Source organism: Pan troglodytes, chromosome 7 (genome assembly GCF_028858775.2).
Source record: "Pan troglodytes isolate AG18354 chromosome 7, NHGRI_mPanTro3-v2.0_pri, whole genome shotgun sequence".
NCBI lineage: Eukaryota > Metazoa > Chordata > Mammalia > Primates > Hominidae > Pan > Pan troglodytes.
Genome location: NC_072405.2, coordinates 36,574,588 through 36,594,943, shown reverse-complemented (window position 1 = coordinate 36,594,943; position 20,356 = coordinate 36,574,588). Strand labels below are relative to the sequence as shown.

The following is a 20,356-nucleotide window of genomic DNA, read 5'->3' as shown; positions in this document are numbered from 1 at the left end:
GTGTCTATTCCTTCACCAATACCACACAGTCTTGATTACAGTTGCTAAATAATAAGCTGACTCCTTCAAATTTATGCTTTTTTCAAAATTGTTTTAGCTGTTTTAGTGTCTTTGCCTTTTATATAAATTTTAGATTGTTCTCTAAGAAATTCTTACTGGGATTTTAATAGGAAGTACATTAAACCTGTATATTAATTTGGGGATAATTGATAATTTTATTATGTTGAGTCTTCCAATCCATGAACATGGTATTCTTGGATTATTGGTATGTATCTTCATTTATTTAGATCTTTGATTTCTTTTTTCAGCATTTTGTAATTTTCAGCATGTAAGACCTGAACACGTTTTGTTAAATTTATACCTAAGCATTTCCTTTTTTTTTGAGTGATTGCAAACGGTATTGTAATTTAAATTTTTGTGATCTTGTGTTTATTGCTGGCCATGGGCAGAAGGAATAGAAAGAGGTAGACAGGGCAGCCAGCTGGAGAGGGCTAAGCTACAACTGTACATTGAGCATATGGGCAGAGTGCTGGTGGTACCAATCCTGGAGGCAGGTTAGCATGGGCTCTATAGTCCGAGGACATACTTTTCCCTTGATTTCTTCAGGTGTTCCTCATCCAGGTCTTGCATGAACTCGGTGTCTATGACGTGGGCAAGGATGCTGAAGGAATGTGACTGGCCTGTCCTAGACCATGGTGGCCAGTCCTTTGTGTTCTCCATCAGCCACTGCTTGGTGGCATCTGGGACCAGCAGTTGGAGCAGCTGTCCATTCTGCTATGGTGCATTGCCAGCAGGTGGTGGGGGTGCCCTGAAGGGCCAGGCCATCTTGTTGAAGGTGCTGGGTGCAAGCGTGAACTGCAGGGGGTTTGTAGCAGGAGCCAGAACCTCCTGTGGTTTGCTCTGAACTGGCTGAGACCTGCTGAGACCCAGGCTGAGGCACTTTATGCAGGCTCAGATCATTTGCCTCCAGGAGTGAGCCAGGAAATGGAGAAGGGCACATTGAGGTCCTTGCCCCCTTGCAGCTGGAAGCCTCAAGGTGCTGACCTCTTCAGCAATGCTTTGAAGAAATCCATGATGCCAGCCCCTGCTTAGCCCACTGGGGAGCTGCTTGGCATCAGGCTCCAGGGAGCCGCATCAGGATTGGCTGCCCATGTTCTTAAATTATTTTAAATTTGCTGAAGTTTGTTTTATGGCCCATGATATGATCTATCTTGGTATATGTTCCATATGCACATGAAAAGAATGTGTATTCTATTGTTGAATATAGTGTTCTACAAATGTTAGATCCTGTATTGTCTGATATTTCTATCTCCTTCCTGATTTTCTATGTAGTTCTATCGATTTTTGAGAGAAGAGTGTAATTATGAATTTATCTATTTCAGTTTTCAGTTTTGCTTCATACATTTTGAAGCTCTGTTTGGTGCATTCACATTCAAGGTGCTATGTCTTCTTGGTAGATTGATACTTATTACGTAATGTTTCTCTCTGTATCTAATAATTTTCTTGCTCTAAAGCCTATTTTATCTGATGTTAATACAGCAACTCCTGCTTTCTTTGATTAATGTTTGTATCATATATTGTTTTTCATCTTTTTACTTTCAACCTGCTTACATTATTATATATATAGATAGATAGATTTTTTTTGTTTGTTTTTGAGACAGAGTCTCGCGCTGTCACCCAGGCTGGAGTGCAGTGGTGCGATCTTGGCTCACTGCAACCTCTGCCTCCCGGGTTCAAGCAATTCTCCCTGCCTCAGCCTCCTGAGTAGCTGGGATTTCAGGAGCCTGCCACCATGCCTGACTAATTTTTGTATTTTTAGTAGACCCAGGGTTTCACCATTACATCATTATATTTAATGTGAGTATCCTGTAGACATCATATAATTAGATCTTTTTCTAATTCACTCTGACAATCCCTGTCTTTTGATTGGTGTATCTAGATCATTTATATTTAATGTAATTATTGCACTAATTAGAGTTTACATCTTTCATTTTATTTTTTGTTTTCTGTTCTATTTTTGGTTTCTCTGTTATTTTTTCTTCCTTCATGTGGGTCACTTGAACATTTTTTAGAATTTCATTTTGATTTATCTATATCATTTGGAGTATATTTATATCATTTCTTTAGTGATTGCTTAACTATTATATTGTATATATACAACTTAACAGTCTTTTGCCATCCACATTTTACTAGTTCATGAATCGTAGAAACGATCTCCCTTTATAGTCCTTTACCCTCTCTGTTTACAATACAATTCTTTAATATTTCCTCTACATACATGTAGAACCACAGCAGATGGTGTTATTTTTGCTTCAACCCCATTGAACATAATTTAGAAAACTTAAGTAAAGTCTATTATATTTAACCCTATTTTTGTTTATCATGTTCTTTACTTCCTGATGTTCCAAAGTTTAAGTTGTTTCCTTTCTGTCTAGAGAACTTCATTTAGCTAAGAGAAATCCCTTGTAATTTGAGTTGTTTCTCATTATAAGTAAGGTGTCACATTTTTCTTGATGCTTTCAAGATTTTAAGTTCTTGGAAATTTGACTATGATATGCCTTGGTGAGGATTCTTCTGAGTTTATCCTATTTGGGGCTTTTCTTGAATCTGTAGGCCGTCTTTTGCCAAATTTGGAAAGTTTTCAGCTATTATTTCTTCAAGTAGTTTTTTAATCCAATCCTTTTTCTCTTCTCCTTCTGGGTCCCCAGTGATACAAATGGTTAGATAATTTGTTTTAGTGCCATAGGTTCCTGAGGCTCTGTTCATTTTTATTTTCAGTTGAATTTCTCTTTGTTGTTCAGACTGGGTAGCTTCTATTGCCCTATCTTCAAGTTCACAGATTCTTTCCTCTGTCCTCTCTCTTCCGTTATTGAGCCCATCCATTGAGTTTTAAATTTGGTTATTTCATTTTCAGTTCTAAAAGTTTTGTTTTTATTCTTCTTTATATCTTCTATTTTTTTTGCTGAGATTTTCTATATTTTCATTTGTCTAATGTGTATTCATAATCACTTGTTGAATCATTTTCGCCATGATTGTTTCAAAATCTTCATCAGGTAATTTTAACATCCCTGTCATCTCAGTGTTGTCATCTATTTTCTTTTTAAAGTCAGTTTGAGATCTTCATGGTTCTTGGTATGATGAATGATTTTTTAGCTGAAACCTGGACATTTTGGATATTATGTTATGAGACTCTGAATCTTTGTAAACCTTCTGTTTTAGCTGGCTTTGTCTGACACCCTTCCAGCAGGAGAAGGGAGGTTACTGTGTTGCTATTGCCAGGTGAAGGTTAAGGTCCAGGTTCCTCTCTCAGCCTCTGTTGATACCTCAGTGGGGAGTGGAAGGGGTTCCTTGTTACTGCTGGATAGATGTAAGAATTACTAAGCTTCCACTAATGCCAACTTAACTGGGAGGGGATTGAGTAGCCTGTTGTTGCTCCTCATGTCCAGTTACACTTTATTTTCACCACTAACACTTTATTTTCTGGGGGAGAGGAAGCTGGTCTTGTTACTGCTGGTTGGTGGTGAAAGTCTTGACTTTTCATCAGGCAACCTCTGACACCACCCAACTGGGGTGAGGAAAGGGTACCTCATGACTACCCCAGGTGGGGGTAGAAGTCCAGGCTCCCCCTGTGGTCTCCACTGACACTACAGAGAGGTGGTAGTGATAAAAAATTATTATCATCTGGAAGGTGCTTAAAATCATTATCACCTGGAAGGTGCTTAACATCTTGATCCCTCCTCAGCTTTCTCTGACACCGCCTGGTTTTGAGGGCATTGGGGGCACCTTGTGGTAGCTTGGTGAGGGGGGAAGTCTAAGCTCTCCACTTGGCCCTTGCTGGCATGGGTGGGGTTGGGGTCATAGTTTCTTTCTTTGGTGTTTGGCTGGAGTAGAGTGGTTGCTGTCTTCTTGGCTATCCCTTTCCTGTTGTTTGGCTAGAGAGCAGGCTTTGATTCAGGCTTTCTTGGTTGACATCCATTTGCGTTTCTGGGTTGGCAGCTTCTTCAGTCCCAAGTCAGCAACATGTGGAGCAAGAAGAAAACCAGGGAGCTCACCACCAGGTTACTTGGAAACCACATTCCCTCCCTAGTTTGTTTTCTTTTTTCCACCTCTTAGTGTCTTCTGTTTGTTTTACCTTCACTGTCCAGAGTTTAGTAGTACCTAGCAGAGGGATAAGGAGAAGTGTGTCTACTCCATCAGCACAGAAGTAGAGGTGTCTACTGAGCATTATATCACACAACAGTTTATCTTTCTATGTGTCTTCATAACCTGAACTTATCTATTCCCTAATTTTCAGTTCCCATCATACTTATTTCACTGTAATTGTTTCAATATGCTAAACTAATGCATTACATAACGTATTACAGTAGTCCCCCCTTATCTTCAGTTTTGGTCTTTGTGGTTTCAGATATTCATAGTCAACTTCAGTCTGAAAGCATAAGTGGAAAATTCTAGAACTAATTCATAAGTTTTAAGTTGCACACTGTTCTGAGTAGCACGATGAAATCCATGCCATCTGCTCTACCCCTTCTTCCTCACAGAAAGAAGGGTGACTACCGTACCATAAGATAGTCTGAGAGGGGGAGAAGAGATAGAGACCACATTCATATAAATTTTATTACACTATATCATTATAATTGTCTTATTTTATTATTGTTTATCTCTTATTGTGCCTAATTTATAAATTAAACGTTATCACAGATGTGTATATATAGGAAAAAAGTAGGATATGTGAGGGTTTGGTGCTATCTGCGGTTTCAGGCACCCGCTAGAAGTCTTAGCATGTATCCCCCATGGATAAGGGGGACTGCTGTAATGAAAACTTAGTTGTAACATCATTAGGGTTCTAAAGAATCCTTTTCAACTTCAGATTTATAACAGTCTGAGGAGCTGAGACGAGTTAATTCTGTTCTGGGGACTGACACTGGGTGTTACAAAAGCTGAAGTCTGTCCAGTGCGAATTTCCGTACGGACTTCTCTTCAAATAATTCTTTACATTTTATACATTTTTAAAGCATTTTTATATCCCATCTCGCCTCTCTTTGTGTATGCTTTCTTTAGCATGAAAGTTTCTTTCCCACAATTGGGTTAAAGTTTCTCCTGCCACCTGTCCCTGGCAGCCGCCTCTCCCTGCTGGGCTTCCGTGTGGGTCTGCACCTGTGTCCTGTTGTGCACACTGTTCCTGCTTTGTCATTTCTGTAATTCACATTTCTCCTTCTAGACTTCATGCCCCTTCAAGGTAGAGACAACTGTGCCCTATTTGTCTCCCTGTGCCCCATATATATTACTGGTTAAACATAGACATAACCTGAATTTTTTTTTTTTTTTTTTTGAGATGGATTCTCACTCTGCCACCTAGGCTGGAGTGCAGTGTGCGCTCTCAGCTCACTGCAACCTCTGCTCCCAGGTTCAAGCAATTCTTCTGCCTCAGCCTCCCAAGTAGCTGGGATTACAGGCACCTGCCAGCACGCCTGGCAAATTTTTGTATTTTTAGTAGAGACGGGGTTTCGCCATGTTGGCCAGGCTGGTCTTGAACTCCTGACTGGTGATCCACCTGCCTCGGCCTCCCAAAGTGCTGGGATTACAAGTGTGACCCACTGCTCCCGGCCTAACCTGATATATGAATAAATCAATTATATTATTTGACCCCCTCATATCTCATGGGTTGTGAGGTATACAGCTTTCTCTCCCAAGGGCGTGTCTACACACCCCTTATTATTTACGTATCTATTTGACTTTGGGGAAATGTGGTAGAGTTCAAGGGGCAGGGCATTAGGAGTCAGGTTTGTGTTCCAGTCCTTGCTTTGTGTCTTACTGTGACCTCGAGTCTTTAACTTCTTGGAACCTCATTTGCCCCATCTGTAAAATGGGAACAATAACACTCAACCCTCAGGATTGTTCAAAAGATTAAGTGGCATATCATTTATTCCTTTCTGCCTGTTCACTTTTAAGCCTTCACACTGAATACTTTGCCATCACTTGGAAGATTTCTCAAAGACTTTAAAAAAACTAATTCTTTATTCATTTCTTCCACTTTCCCCCAAACTCCCCAGAGAGAAGATGGTGAGATTTGGGGCTCCTAAATGGCCCCCGTGAAGTTCCTGAGCCTCCACAGATAAGGCAGTATCTTTCTGTATATTCCCAGAGGGCAGAGATAACAATAGGCTCTATTCACAATGCTACTGTCAAAATGGTATGTTGCGAAATGAATTTCCTTGTTACTCTAAGAGAAAGAACAGTGTTTCTCCTTGACTTTGTAAGTGTCCCCTTCCCTATTCCGACATCCTTGCCAAGTGTATCAACACTTTTTTTACAGTGGAAAATAGGATTTCTTCTCTTTAGAGGATCTGATTCCCAGCTTGGTGCCAACAAGTTGCATGTCGTCCTGATAAATGGTTTACTTTTTATTTTATTAGCAAAATGCAAGTGAGATCAATTCTTTGCTCTAAGACTGTCTACTGGATTTTAAGTTGTTTGACCTTGAGCATAGCTCTGGCTGAAATAGGCTCAGGATGTAAAAATCCACACACCCGCTGCCTCTGCACTCTCAGGAGAGGAGCTGTAATTCACATCCACAGGCAGATCAATACTCCTGTGTCTATAGCCGTGGGCAATGTTTCCGCAGCATGGTACCCACAGTGCTTACACATGGGGAAGTCTGGTTATTGCCACTGTCTCTTTCGCTAGCTGAGGATTGTAAAGCTGTATGCTTTCAAAACAGTCATGGATGTATTCTGATGCTGAAGGCGTGATGACATATCAGTGTTCCGTGACTGCTGCAACAAATTGTTATAAACTTGGGGGCTTAACACTACAGAAGTTTATCCTTTCACAGTTCTGGAGGCCAGAGGTCTGAGATCCAGCAGCCTACACTCCCTGTGGGGGCTTTAGGGGAGAACCCCTTCCCTGCCTCTTCCAGCATCTCCTCCTGGCATTCCTGGGCCTGAGGCTGCATCGCTCCGCTCTCTACCTCTTCTTCACATCGCCTCCTCTCCTGTGTGGGTGTCTTCTCTTCTGTCTCAAATCTCCCTCACCTGTCTCTTGCAAGGACATTTGTCACTGAATTTAGGGCGGACCTGGATAATCCTCTCAAGAACTTTAACTCAATCACATCTGCAAAAAGCCTTTTCCAAATACGGTCACATCCACAGGTTCCAGAGATCTGATGTGGATATCTTTTTTGGGGGAGGGTGCCCTTTGGTCTACTACAGAGGAATAAGAATGACTTCTAATGGGATGACTTACAGATATGTTCTCTCTAGTTCCATGCCTTGATGTTTGGAAACACAGAAAGATTTTTGTAGACTGGTACAGTAGATGGTTCTAGGGAACAATATAGAAATGGCTATGTGCCTATATGGGTGCTATAATTCTGATTATTTAATTCCAATAGTGAAATCTCACTGATTTTAGATATTTTGCAGTGGGTGTAATTTCTAAGACTCAGATATGCAAAAACAAAACACTTAATTGTCCCCTATAATTTCTATCTCAAGCTTCATTTGCCTGAGAGTAAAAAAAAAATCACTTTATTTATTTATTTATTTTTGAGACGGAGTCTCACTCTGTTGCCCAGGCTAGAGTACAGTGGCATGATCTCGGCTCAATGCAACCTCCGCCTCCTGGGTTCAAGCGATTCTCCTGCCTCAGCCTCCCGAGTAGCTGGGAGTACAGGCATGCGCCACCAGCAGCTAATTTTTGTATTTCTAGTAGAGATGGGGTTTCATCATATTGGCCAGGCTAGTCTCGAACTCCAGATGTCAGGTGATCCACCCGCCTCAGCCTTCCAAAATGCTGGGATTACAGGTGTGAGCCACTGCGACTGGCCTCAAGTCACTTTTAAGCAGTCTTCAATAATTTGAGTCCTGGACCAGGCACGGTGGCTCACGCCTGAAATCCCAGCGCTTTGGGAGGCTGAGGCGGGCGGATCACAAGGTCAGGAAATCGAGACCATCCTAGCTAATATGGCGAAACCCCATCTCTACTAAAAAAATACAAAAATTAGCCAGGTGTGGTGGCAGGTGCCTGTAATCCCAGCTACTCAGGAGGCTGAGGCAGGGGAATTGCTTGAACCTAGGAGGCGGAGGTTGCAGTGAGCTGAGATCACGCCACTGCACTCCAGCCTGGGCAACAGAGTGAGACTCTGTCTCAAAAAAAAAAAAAATTTTTTTTTTGTCTAAACCCTTTAGTTGTAGAGTCAGTTACAGATTTCCCCTATGCCTTGACCTTTTCCATGGAGTTCTAAGTTCCTGGTTTAAGTGGACTGCATAGTGCAATGGTTACAAGTGAGCCCTCCACCCTACATGGCTTGCATTGAAAACCACCTCCTCTACTTTTTACTTCCTAATGGGTGATCTTAGCATTGCAGTTTGCCTTCTTGGGAAGCAGAGTGTGAAATGTAGCATGTTGGCCAAGGAGTATCCTTGGGATCAGCTCCTGCAGAAGGAGCAGGAAGGCATCCAACTGTGATGCAGGCCCAGTGACAGCCTTTGCCCACCCCACGGGAGCTCTGGAGCTAGGATGACCCTTCGGAGTTGTCCCACGTTGGGTTGCCCTGATAACTGATGTGATCTTGGCAAGGCAGCTCTCTGTCTTGGGGCAATCCCTTAAGGGGCTGACAGCTGGAGGCCATCTGCTAATAGCCCCTGGCAGCAGTGGATCTGGGCGGTGCATCCCTGTGTTCACAATACTGTACTGTCATGCTGTTTGGATTTGCTTCTTTATCTTGTGTTCTGGGAGCAGCTACTGCAGGATGCCAGTGCCCTTGTTCTTCCTGGGTGAAATGTGGAAGAGGAGGGTTTGTGGAATGAGCTGCAGTGCTCACCTCTGCAGCTGGTCTCCTGGCTACCCAAGGACTCATCTCCCTCTTCCAATCTCCATTCAGGATCCCTTTCCGCCTCGGCTAGCACCTTCGCTGGTCCTGGCGGTTAACATGTGACCTAACACAGGCTGTTACCTCTGAGGCAGTCTGAATCCTGAGCACCACTCCCTGCTCAGGCTGACACTCCTGCCATTCCTGGTCCATTTGCTGTCAAACTGGATAAGGGAGTGCTGAGAGGTGACCAAGTGGACCCGTCCTACCCCCATTTAGTCACAGCAGCCCTACCTCCTCCTGATGACCAGGGTCAATTAGCCCTGCTGGGTTAGTATCTCTCCTTGTTGCCTGCTGGTCCCTTGGCACGAGATGCTGAAGTACCCAGGAGGCAGTCACAGCTTAAACTTCAATGGAAGTTGCTGTGTCCACTGGAAGAAGAGTTCTCCATCTGGGAACTATGAGTTGCAGAGCCCAGAGTTGTGAGAACAGAAAACATAAATTCCTCACTGGCCACTGAGAGGGACGGCACACGGGACACCCCTTGACTCCAGGTCATGAATCCTTCCCTTTGGGTCTAGCACCATATCACAGTTTCCATTCAAAATGGAAAGGCACTGGGGTACCCATCATCTGAAAGGATCACTGTCAAGCTTTGATGTCTAAGTTGTTATTGATCCTGGCACTATTCCCGGCCCTGTGTGATCCTGGCCTCTGTTCCCTCTAATCCTCTCAGTGGGACTTCCCCCAGCCCTGGATAGTTTCATCACAGGTGTGTATTGACTAGTGCGTGCTGAATACTGAAATCCAGAGTTCTCCTGCTGTACAGTTCTCTCCTTCAAACTCCAGCCTCCTTGGTCCCTCCAGAGTCTGGAATCTATCTCCCCAGCTTAAGGGGTTTACCAAGTTCCTTCTGTTGTCATGCGACTCTCTCCCGGACACCCTCCCCAGGCCTTGCCCGAGGCCATCACAGGCTGGCTCTGTTTGCTTCTCATCTCTCAGGGATCAAGTCCTTCACCACTTTACTGCCAATCTCCTGAAAACCACTTCCCATATATCTTGTCCAGTCGTTGATTCTTTCAGCATAGAGGATAAATCCCCGTGGAAGCAGCATTTGTGCTGGGGCTTTTGAAACCTAAAGGTAATTTTTTGTTTTTGTTTTTTTCCCTCCTTCAGTTTCTCCCTGACCTCTTTCCTTTTGGGGCAATGTCAGCCTGGAACTTCCTGGCCTGAAAAGCAAAGGGTCACAGGTTGAAGTAACGATAGGAAAGGCAAAACCAAAAATAAATATTCCTTAACAATGTCCCTTTCGTTCTGCCAACACTGTGAGTCAAACCATTTCTTTCACCTTGATCAAGTTTTATTGTCTTAACTGAGGAGGAGACACAGAGGGTTCTGTTGGTGTCTGAAGTTTATTTATTCTTGATTTTATTTTGTGGGGGAAATTGCCCACCTAAGCACATGAGTCCTCTGAGAAACAAAAGTGTCCCATTTCAGAAACTTTAAAAGCATATTAAGCCAATTCCAGTGTGCCCCGCAGATTTCTCCCCGCGGTGGCTAAGATCCAGTTCTGCTCACTTTAATGTTGACGGGCTTTGCTTTCGCTGGTGTGTATGGGTCTCTAAAGCCGAGCATCCATCTCTGCACTAGCGCAGGTTCTTGGCCAACATGCCTTGCTGGTTGCGGGGGTGGTGGCGGGGAGAGAAACATGGCCTCTCCCTGCAGGGTCCTCATAAATCCTGTTCTCTGTGGGTACCCTGGGGAAAGTGGAGGCGAGAACTCGGGGATTTAGACCCCTTTCAGCATCTAGCTCTGTAGTGCCTGACTTAGGAAGGAAGTCTCAGCTGCTCTAAATTAACTGTGGAGGTGTGTGGGGACTTGGGTTAAGTGGCCTCCACTGAGGTATGCTGAATATTCATAGCAGCTGATCTCCAAATGGCTAAATGTTAACATTTAACATTCAGCTGAAGCTGAATTGAAGGCCAATTATCACCATCAAAGAAAAAACAGGTACAAGAATGAATCTGACATTTTATTAAGAATTAAATTTGTTGCTGTTACTTACAGTGGAAAACACACATTTACTATATATGGCCTCCAACACAGCCATATAAAAATCTTGGCATCTTGGTTAGACATGTATATACTCTCTACGCAATTACAATTGTGTGTAACATAATTTAGCTTTTGAGAGTACATTTAAAAAAATTCAATAAGTATGAGTAAGACTGTATAGGATTCAGCACTAATTCAAGTAAAACAGTACCTAATTTAGGTACAATAGTAAAAATTAAAAATGAGTAATCCAGCTTGTAGTGATATTTCTATTTCATCCTTTTATACTATGATCACCCAGGGCTGCTTTTTTTGGTGGTGAAATTTTAAAGCAAGCTCACCTCAGTACCCAGGTATCTCCTGATATAAAGACAATCAAATACAAAAACATGCTAAATACTATCAGTGTGATTAATAGCTTAGTTTATTAGCTGTTTTAATAAAAGACAACTTTATAGTGAAAATAATATACTGAAAGTAGCTTTTTTTTTTTTTTTTTTTTTTTTGGAGATGGAGTCTCCCTCTGTTGCCAGGCTGGAGTGCAGTGGTGTGATCTCAGCTCACTGCAACCTCTGCCTCCTGGGTTCAAGCGATTCTCCTGCCTCAGCCTCCCAAGTAGCTGGGACCACAGGCTCACACCAGCACGCCCAGAATTTTTGTATTTTTAGTAGAGACAGGGTTTCACCATGTTAGCCAGGATGGTCTCAATCTCTTGACCTTGTGATCTGCCTGCCTTGGCCTCCCAAAGTGCTGGGATTACAGGCATGAGCCACCATGCCCGGCTGGTAGTAGCTTTTAAAAAGCATTTTTAATGATATGCTTACAAAATGATAGATGTAGGTGAAAAAAAAATCCTCAGTAATGACAATATAATGAACCAGTCTCCTGGGAGCAAAGCTGAACACTACAGAGATAGGCTGGCTGCTTAAAGTCAAATTAGCTTCTTAATACCATGGAGATCCTACTTGGAAATTGTACCAAGGTGGTTTCTAAGTATCACTGGTCTTAGTTTAATAATGCAAAAATTTCACCTTATCAGCTATTTTAAAGTTTCTGAGAAAAATTCCTTTGGTTCTAATGGCATTGACTCTAGTACTACCTCCCCTTTCTGATGGACCTTCCTTCTCAAGGAAAGACTTATTGTATCACCCAACGTAAAATCATACAGTTCTTTTATCCAGGAATTGTCATGGAGGAAGTTGTCATCTTCCTCACTAGTAAAAGGCTCCTTCCAGGAATTTTTGGGAAATCTTGATGTTCATTCTGAGAAACCACACTGAGGGTAAGTAAATTCAGGGGCCCACGATACCAGTATGTTTTATGTTGTTGTGGGAATTTTCTTGATCATTTTGTCAGCTGGGGACCTCTGGCTAGCAACGCCCCTACCTGGGCCTTGCTGGGGCACGCTACCTGCTGTAGGAGACACCCCCGACTCAGCCCACCCAGGCTGGCTCTGGCTTGTGCACTGGCTCAGCCCCTGGCCGGACTGGGTGTGGTGCCCTAGGCCGCCTGTGTTATAGCTTGTATCTGCATTCAGGAGTTCCTGAGCTCTTGTCCCGCATCCAAGAAGGAGGAGAAGATACGCAGACAACTGAAGGGTGAGGAGGGTGGAGAAGAATTTTATTGAACAATGGAACAGCTCTCAGCAGAGAGGGAATGTGGGGGTGGTCCCCTATCCCCACAATCAGGTGGTTTCTTTCTCAGTGTGGCTGAGTCCGGGGCTTTTATGGGCTCAGAATAGGGGAGTGCATGCTGATTGGTTTGTGAGTATGCAAAGAAAGGCTGAAGCAAAGGCACCACTCAAAGGTGGGCATAGCAGTGTGGAAGACCAATTATGAAAGAGTAGGGATCAATCAGAGGAAAGCATGCCAAATGTGAAGACTGGTTCTCAATCCGGTCCATGGATTTGACTTGTAGCTTGATTTTCAGGCTTTAAACTGTCTTTAGCTTTGGAGTTGGGGTTTCACTGGGGACCCGCCCCATCTGCCTAGGCATTTGACTACCTCCTGTCACTCCCAATGTCCCTTTAAGAATATGTAAAGTTCAGCTATAAGATGTCCAGAAATCGGATGCAAATCTAGAACAGGTAAGGATACTAGTAATGTGTAAACTAAAGATTGAATTCCCAAACACAGTAAGTTGTGTCAAAAGTGACCTGGGTCACAGTATTGATAATTTTTAGATAAGAAATTGGTTTGGGTTGCATGAACAGAGGTTGAAAGGCATAAAAGAGAGGCTGAAGAATAACTCATATTAACTATCTGAAAATGGTACTAATGGCCAGCCCTTAATCAGTAGGAATATCTACATCAATGCCATCACCTCTGAGCTATCAGTGATTGTTCCATGTGATACCTCTTAATGGAAATCAAATGTAGAACCCCAATAGGAAGACTAGCAAGCATTTTAAACCACGATTCCACATAGCTTTGTAGTGGCCAAAGGTGTTATTTTGGGAAACCTCATGAACAGCCAGAGTCATAGAGTGGTTAATGTAGCTATCAAAGGCATTTGCTCAAAATATGACCGATTTCCAGTCCAACTCTTTTACTAAATAAAACACAACCAACTGGGTTTGAACCATCGTAATTACAGTTCACACCAGGTTGGGATCAGGTTTCATTTAGGATTTTATCTCTGGGTACCTTGCCAGGATCTCCTGGCACCAATTAATATGGGCTGTGGGTATAGACCCTATAGAAGTCTTCTTTGTGACATGGTTCCCTATGAGAGTGGTGGCTCACGGCTTCCGATTGGATGTTGTTTCAATCCATCATGAGTTCTATTAAACATAAGCATGCATTTTCATATCCAATTGTACTCGAGATGTTCAATGTCCCTGTACACAGCTGAGCTGATGATGCCAAGATGGGCTTTAGTAAAAGGTGTTAGAACCGTTGCTTGAAGTTCTGGATTTTGTGCAGTGGTTCCATCTTCTACTTTGACACCTACAAAACCCCTAAGGCACTGAAATATAGGAAGTAAAGGCCAGGTCACATTCCTTTAGCTGCTGAATCAGATGTGTAATACCATTATAGTACAAAAAACCTGTAAGTGTTCCAAAATGTGCCCCAATACAGAATTTTCCAGCCTTGGGAACAGAAAGGAGAAAGATGCCTGCTGAGTACATTTGTTTTTCTTTGTGAGTTTCATATGAGGAAAATCACTAAATTATTTTGCCTGTCCTCCCTAATGATGATAATTTCAGAAAGCCCTAAAATAAACAGAGCTTCCCATTTACTGGCTCCAGGTGATGTTTGATCCTCATGGGTGCTGGCTCAGGCTACGTGTGGTGGCAACAGCATGGATCTTTGTGCAAAACACATTTGTGTGCGCTGATCAAGGTCTTTATACAAGCTCTACTGGGCATTTACAAACACATTTTTGGCTACATTTCATTCCAAAAAGAGATTTTGGCCAGGTGCGGGTAGCTCACACCTGTATTCCCAGCAATCTGGGAGACCAAGGTGGAAGGATGGCTTGAACTCAGGAGTTCAAGACCAGCCTGAGCAACATAGACCTTGTCTCTACTAAAAAAAAAAAGAAAATTAGTGGGGTGTGGTTCATATTTGTAGTCCCAGCTACTCAGGAAGCTGAGGCAGGAAGATCACTTGAGCCTGAGAGATGGAGGCTGCAGTGAGCTATGATCTTGCCGCTGCACTCCAGCCTGGGTGACAGAGTGAGACCTTGTCACAAAAACAAAAAACAAACACCAAAAGTAACCCCAAAGAGATTTTATGTGACTGCAGCTTTAAATTATACTTAGTAGTGAAATGAACTATACTCCTGCAGCTAAATACCTGTTTGAAACACCTCTTTCAATTATCTGAGTAAACTATAGAATACAAATGAAAGTTATTCCTATGAAAATATCTGGAGGGCAAAGAAAAGAAAATCAAACTATATTCCCAAATAAATATTTTAAAGGGAAATAAGTTGACCAACCTCTGAAGGTCAGACAACGTTTGCTAGCTGTAATCCTGTTCCTCACGAGGCTGCAGTTGGGCCACAACATTGTTTTTGTTTCCTGCGTCAGCACTGTCAGAATGTTCCTCATGGGCTTAGGATTTTATCTTGTTCCGATGACAGAAGGATTCCCACAGAGACCCAAATGACTAGTGTGTTAATCTGCTAGGGTTGCCATAACAAAGTACAGAGACTGTAACAAGCACAGAGACTTTAAACAACAGAATGTATTGTTTCACATTCTAAAGGCTAGAAGTCCAAGATCAAGGTGTCAGCAGGTTTGGTTTCTTCTGAGGCCTCTCCTTGGCTTGTAGACAGCCACCTTCTCCCTGGGTCTTCATATGATCTTCCCTCTGTGTGTGTCCCAAAACAACAGAATATACATTCTTCTTATCTGCACATGGCACATATTATAAAATCAACCACACAATTGTCCGTAAAACATTTCTCAACTAATTCAAAGAACCCGAAATCATACCAAACATACTCTCAGACCACAGCATAATAAAAATAGAAATTAATACTAAGAAAATCATTCAAAATCATACAATTACATGGTAATTAAATAACCTGCTCCTGAATGACTTTTGGGTAAACAATGAAATTAGGGCAGAAATCAAGACATTCTTTGAAATGAATAAGAACAAGATATAACAGAATCTCTGTGACACAGCTAAAGCAGTGTTAAGAGGAAAGTCTATAGCACTAAATACCCACATCAAAAAGTTAGAAATATATCAAATTAACAACCAAACAATGTGCCTAGAGGAACTATAGAAACAAATGCAAATCAACCCCAAAACTAGATAGAAGACAAGAAATAACCAAAATCAGAGCTGAACTAAAGGAAATTGAAATGCAAAAAACCATGCAAAAGATCAACAAATCCAGGAGTTTGTTCTTTGAGAGAAAAAATAAGATTGATAGACCACTAGCTAGACTAATAAAAAGATCCAAATAAACACAATCAGAAATGACAAAGGGGACATTACCACTGACTCCCCAGAAATATAAAAAACCCTCAGAGACTACTACAAACACCTCTATGCCTGCAAACTGGAAAACCTAGAAGAAATGGACAAATTCCTGGAAACATACAATCTCCCAAGATTGAACCAGGGAGAAATTTAATCCCTGAACAGACCAATAATGACTTCTGAAATGGAATCACTAACAAAAAAGCTACCAACCAGAAAAAGTCTAGGACCAGACAATTCATAGCTGAATTCTACCAGTTGTATAAAAAAGAGCTGATATCATTCCTACTGAAACTATTCCAAAACATTGAGAAGGAGGGACTCCTCCCTAACTCATTCTATGAGGCCAGAATTATCCTGATACCAAAACCTGGCAGAGACAAAATTTAAAGAAGCCTTAAGGCCAATATGCTTGATGAACATAGATGCAAAAAAATCCTCAGTAAAATACTAGGAAATCATATCCAGCAGTGCATCAAAAAGCTAATTCACCACAATCAAGTAGGCTTTATTCCTGGAATGCAAGGTTGGTTCAACATACTCACATCAATAATTGTGATTCACTATATAAACAGAACTAAAACAAAAAAACCATATAATCATCTCAGTGCAGAAAAGACTTTTGATAAAATTCAATATCTGTTCACGTTAACCCTCAACAAACTAGGCATTGAAGGAACATACCTCAAAATAATAGCATCTATGACAAACCCATGGCCAACATCATACTGAATGTACAAAAACTGGAAGCATTCCCCTTGAGAACCAGAATAAGATGAGGATGCCCACTCTCACCACTCCTATTCAACATTGTATTGGAAATCCTAGCCAGACCAATCAGGCAAGAGAAAGAAATAAAAGCCATTCAAGCAGGAAGATAAATCAAACTATCTCTCTTTGTAAATGATTTTATACCTAGAAAACCCCATAAACTCTGCCCCAAAGCTCCTAGAACTGATAAACAACTTCAGCAAAGTTTCAAGATACAAAATCATTGTACGGAAATTAGTAGCATTTCTATACACCATTAATGTCCAAGCTGAGAGTCAAATCAAGAACACAATCCCATTCACCATAGTCACAGACAAAAAATAAAATACCCAGGAATAGAGCTAACCAAGCAGGTGAAAGATCTCTACAATGACAATTACAAAACACTGCTCAAAGAAATCAAAGATGACACAAACAAATCAATAGGAAGAATCAATAGTGTTAAAAGGCCCATACTGCCCAAAGCAGTCTATAGATTCAGTGCTATTACTATCAAACTATCACTGACATTTTTCACAGAATTAGAAAAAAAACTATTTTAAAATTCATATGGAACCAAAAAGGAGTTCAGATAGCCAAGGCAATCCTAAGCAAAAAGAACAAAGCTGGAGGCATAACGTTTACCTGACTTCAAACTATACAAGGCTACAGTAACAAAAGCAGCATGGGACTGGTACAAAAACAGGCATATAGACCAATGGAACAGAATAGAGAGCCCAGAAATAAAGCCACACACCTACAACCATCTGATCTTTGACAAAGTTGACAAAAACAAGCAATGGGGAAAGAACTTCCTATTCAATAAATGGTGCTGAGATAACTAGCTAGTCATATGCAGAAGACTGAAGCTGGATCCCTTCCTTGTACCATATCCAAAAATCAATGCAAGATGGATTAAAGACTGAAATGTAAAACCTAAAGCTATAAAAACCCTAGAAGATAACCTAGGAAATATCATTCTGGACATATGAACTGGCAAAAATTTCATGATGAAGATGCCAAAAATTGCAACAAAAGCAAAAATTGACAAATGGAACCTAATTAAACTAAAGAGCTTCTGCACAGCAAAAGAAACTATCAACAGAGTAAACAGATGACCTACAGAATGGGAGAAAATTTTTCAAACTATGCATCTGACAAAGGCCTAATATTCAGAATCTATAAGGAACTTAAATTAACAAGCAAAAAACAACCCCATTAAAAAGTGGGCAAAGGACATGAGCAGACACTTCTCAAAAGAAGACATACACATGACTAACAAGCATATGAAAAAAAGCTCAGTATCGCTAATCATCAGAGAAATGCAAATCAAAGCCACAATGAGATACCATCTCACACCAGTCAGAATGATTATTACTAAAAAGTCAAGAACAGATGCTGGCGAGGTTGTGGAGTAAAAGGAATGCCTATACACTGTTGGTGGGAGTGTAAATCATTCACCATTGTGGAAGACAGTGTGGCAATTTCTCAAAGACCTAAAAACAGAACTGCCATTTGACCCAGCAATCCCATCACTGGGTATATACCCAAAGGAATAGAAATCATTCTATCATAAAGTTACATACACATGTCTGTTCATTGCTTAACTATTCACAATAGCAAAGACATGGAATCAACCTAAATGCCATCTATGGTAGACTGGATGAAGAAAATGTGGTACATACACACCATGGAACACTGTGGAGCCATTAAAAAGAATGAAATCCTTTGCAGGGACATGGATGGGGCTGGAAGCCATAATCCCAAGCGAACTGACGAAGGAACAGAAAATCAAATACTGCAAGTTGTCACTTACAAGTGGGAGCTAAACTTTGAGTACACATGGACACAAAGAAGGGAACAATAGACAACGGGGCTTACTGGAGGATGGGGGTTGGGAGAAGGGAGAGGATCAAAAAACTACACCAGGCAGGGCACGGTGGCTCACGCCTGTAATCCCAGCACTTTGGGAGGCCAAGAGGTTAGGAGTTCAAGATCAGCCTGGCCAATGTGGCGTAACCCTGTCTCTACTAAAAATACAAAAATTAGCCAGGTGTGGCGGCTCATGCCTGTCGTCCCAGCTACTTGGGAGGCTGAGGCAGGAGAATCGCTTGACCCTGGGAGGCGGAGGTTGCAGTGAGCGGAGATTGAGCCATTGCACTCTAGCCTGGGTGACAGAGCAAGACTCTGTCTCAAAAAAAAAAAAAAAAAAATTACCTATTGGGTACCATGCTTATTACCTAGGTGACAAAATAATCTGTACACCAAACCCCTGTGACATGCAATTTACCCATATAACAAGCCTGCACATGTACCCCAACCCTAAAATGAAAGAACAAGAAGAAAATTTAGAACATTTTACAAGTATGACACTTTCATAAAGGAATAATATTGCCACATGCTCAGCAATTAGATTGTTCTTGCTATTGCTATATTGCACATCTGCAATATCAAATAGTGCTTGCTTCTAATGGTACATTAAAGAAATAAAATTAATTCTCTGTGCAGGGCACAAAATAGTATTTTAACTAGCATGTATTTTAGATGTACCTAGGTACCGAGGCTTCAAAGCCTGGGCAGATCTGCAAGCCCTTTCAGCAGTCTTTAATTGCTGAAAATAGCATTCTACCACAAACATATCTACATGCCCTTTGTTTAAAATTTAAGCTCCTTATAGATTCAAAAGTGTAAGGAATTATCTTAAAGTATTCTTAAGTCTATTGTTTTGAATCTGATTAGTAAAAACAAAATGTGTTTTGGGTATCTAATTTTTCTCTGTCACATTCCTCATTTCTTATGTTTTACATGCTTTATGTCTGAATCAAAGGTGATTTATCACAAATAATTAGTACAGAATGTGTTGGACTTTTTAAACACATCAGGTCTCGCTCTGTGGCCCAGGTTATAGTGCAGAGGCACGATCATAGCTCACTGTAGCCTGAACTCCTGGGCTCAAGCCATCCTCTTGCCTCAGCCTCCCAAGAAGCTAGGACTACAGGAACACCACTGTGCCCAATGAACTTTTTTTTTTTTGTTTTTATAGATGTAGCGTCTCACCATGCTGCCCAGGCTGGTCTCAAACTGCTGGCCTCAAGTTAGCCTCCCATCTCAGCCTCCCACCTCAGCATCCCAAAGTGTTGGGATTACAGGCATGAGCCACCATGCCTGGCCCAAGTATTTGGTTTTGAAGTTTGCCTTCTTAAGAAATTTTGAGAGCCCAGAATCTGAACCACATATTACAGAAATTTCTTGCAGACTCAGGTTTGGGAGTCTAAAGTTTGTTTTTACAGTCATAGGCTCTTAAGGCTAGGCCTGAATTTTTTTTTCCCTGGTAGCAATACAATCCAAAATTAACGATGAGCTATTTTACATTCGTTTCATACCAAGTCTTTGAAATCTGGTGTTGATTTTACTCTTAGAGTACGTTGAAATTCAAGCTAGCCACAGTTCTGGTGCTCAATCACCACCTGAATTGGATGGTGTAGTTCTGGACATAATTCTCAAACTTGCCTTCTTTGTTTCCTTCCTCACACTCAAGGGTTTCTTTTTCAACTGAATGAGAGCTACCTTGTGAACAATATTCTAACCCGATCCTTGCTGCAGTGCTGAATCCCTCTGAGTAATTAAGAAACTGATGGATTGTTTAAACTCCTATCCCCAACTTTTATGCTCTATTTCCTTGTCTCTGTTTTCAAACCAGGCGTTTTTGTCTGTGCCCAGTTCTGTGTAATATCTGCTAAATGCTGCAAATCAAAACTGACACACACTAACAGTCTGGCTAGCCACCCATTTTCCTTAG

At 41.6% G+C, this 20,356-nt stretch overlaps 1 pseudogene; it reads right to left on the bottom strand.

Annotated features, from left to right (window-relative positions):
• Positions 1–496: 496 nt before the first annotated feature.
• On the bottom strand, positions 497–1,073 carry LOC112204158 (PDZ and LIM domain protein 7-like; annotated as a pseudogene).
• Between the last annotated feature and the right edge of the window lie 19,283 nt (positions 1,074–20,356).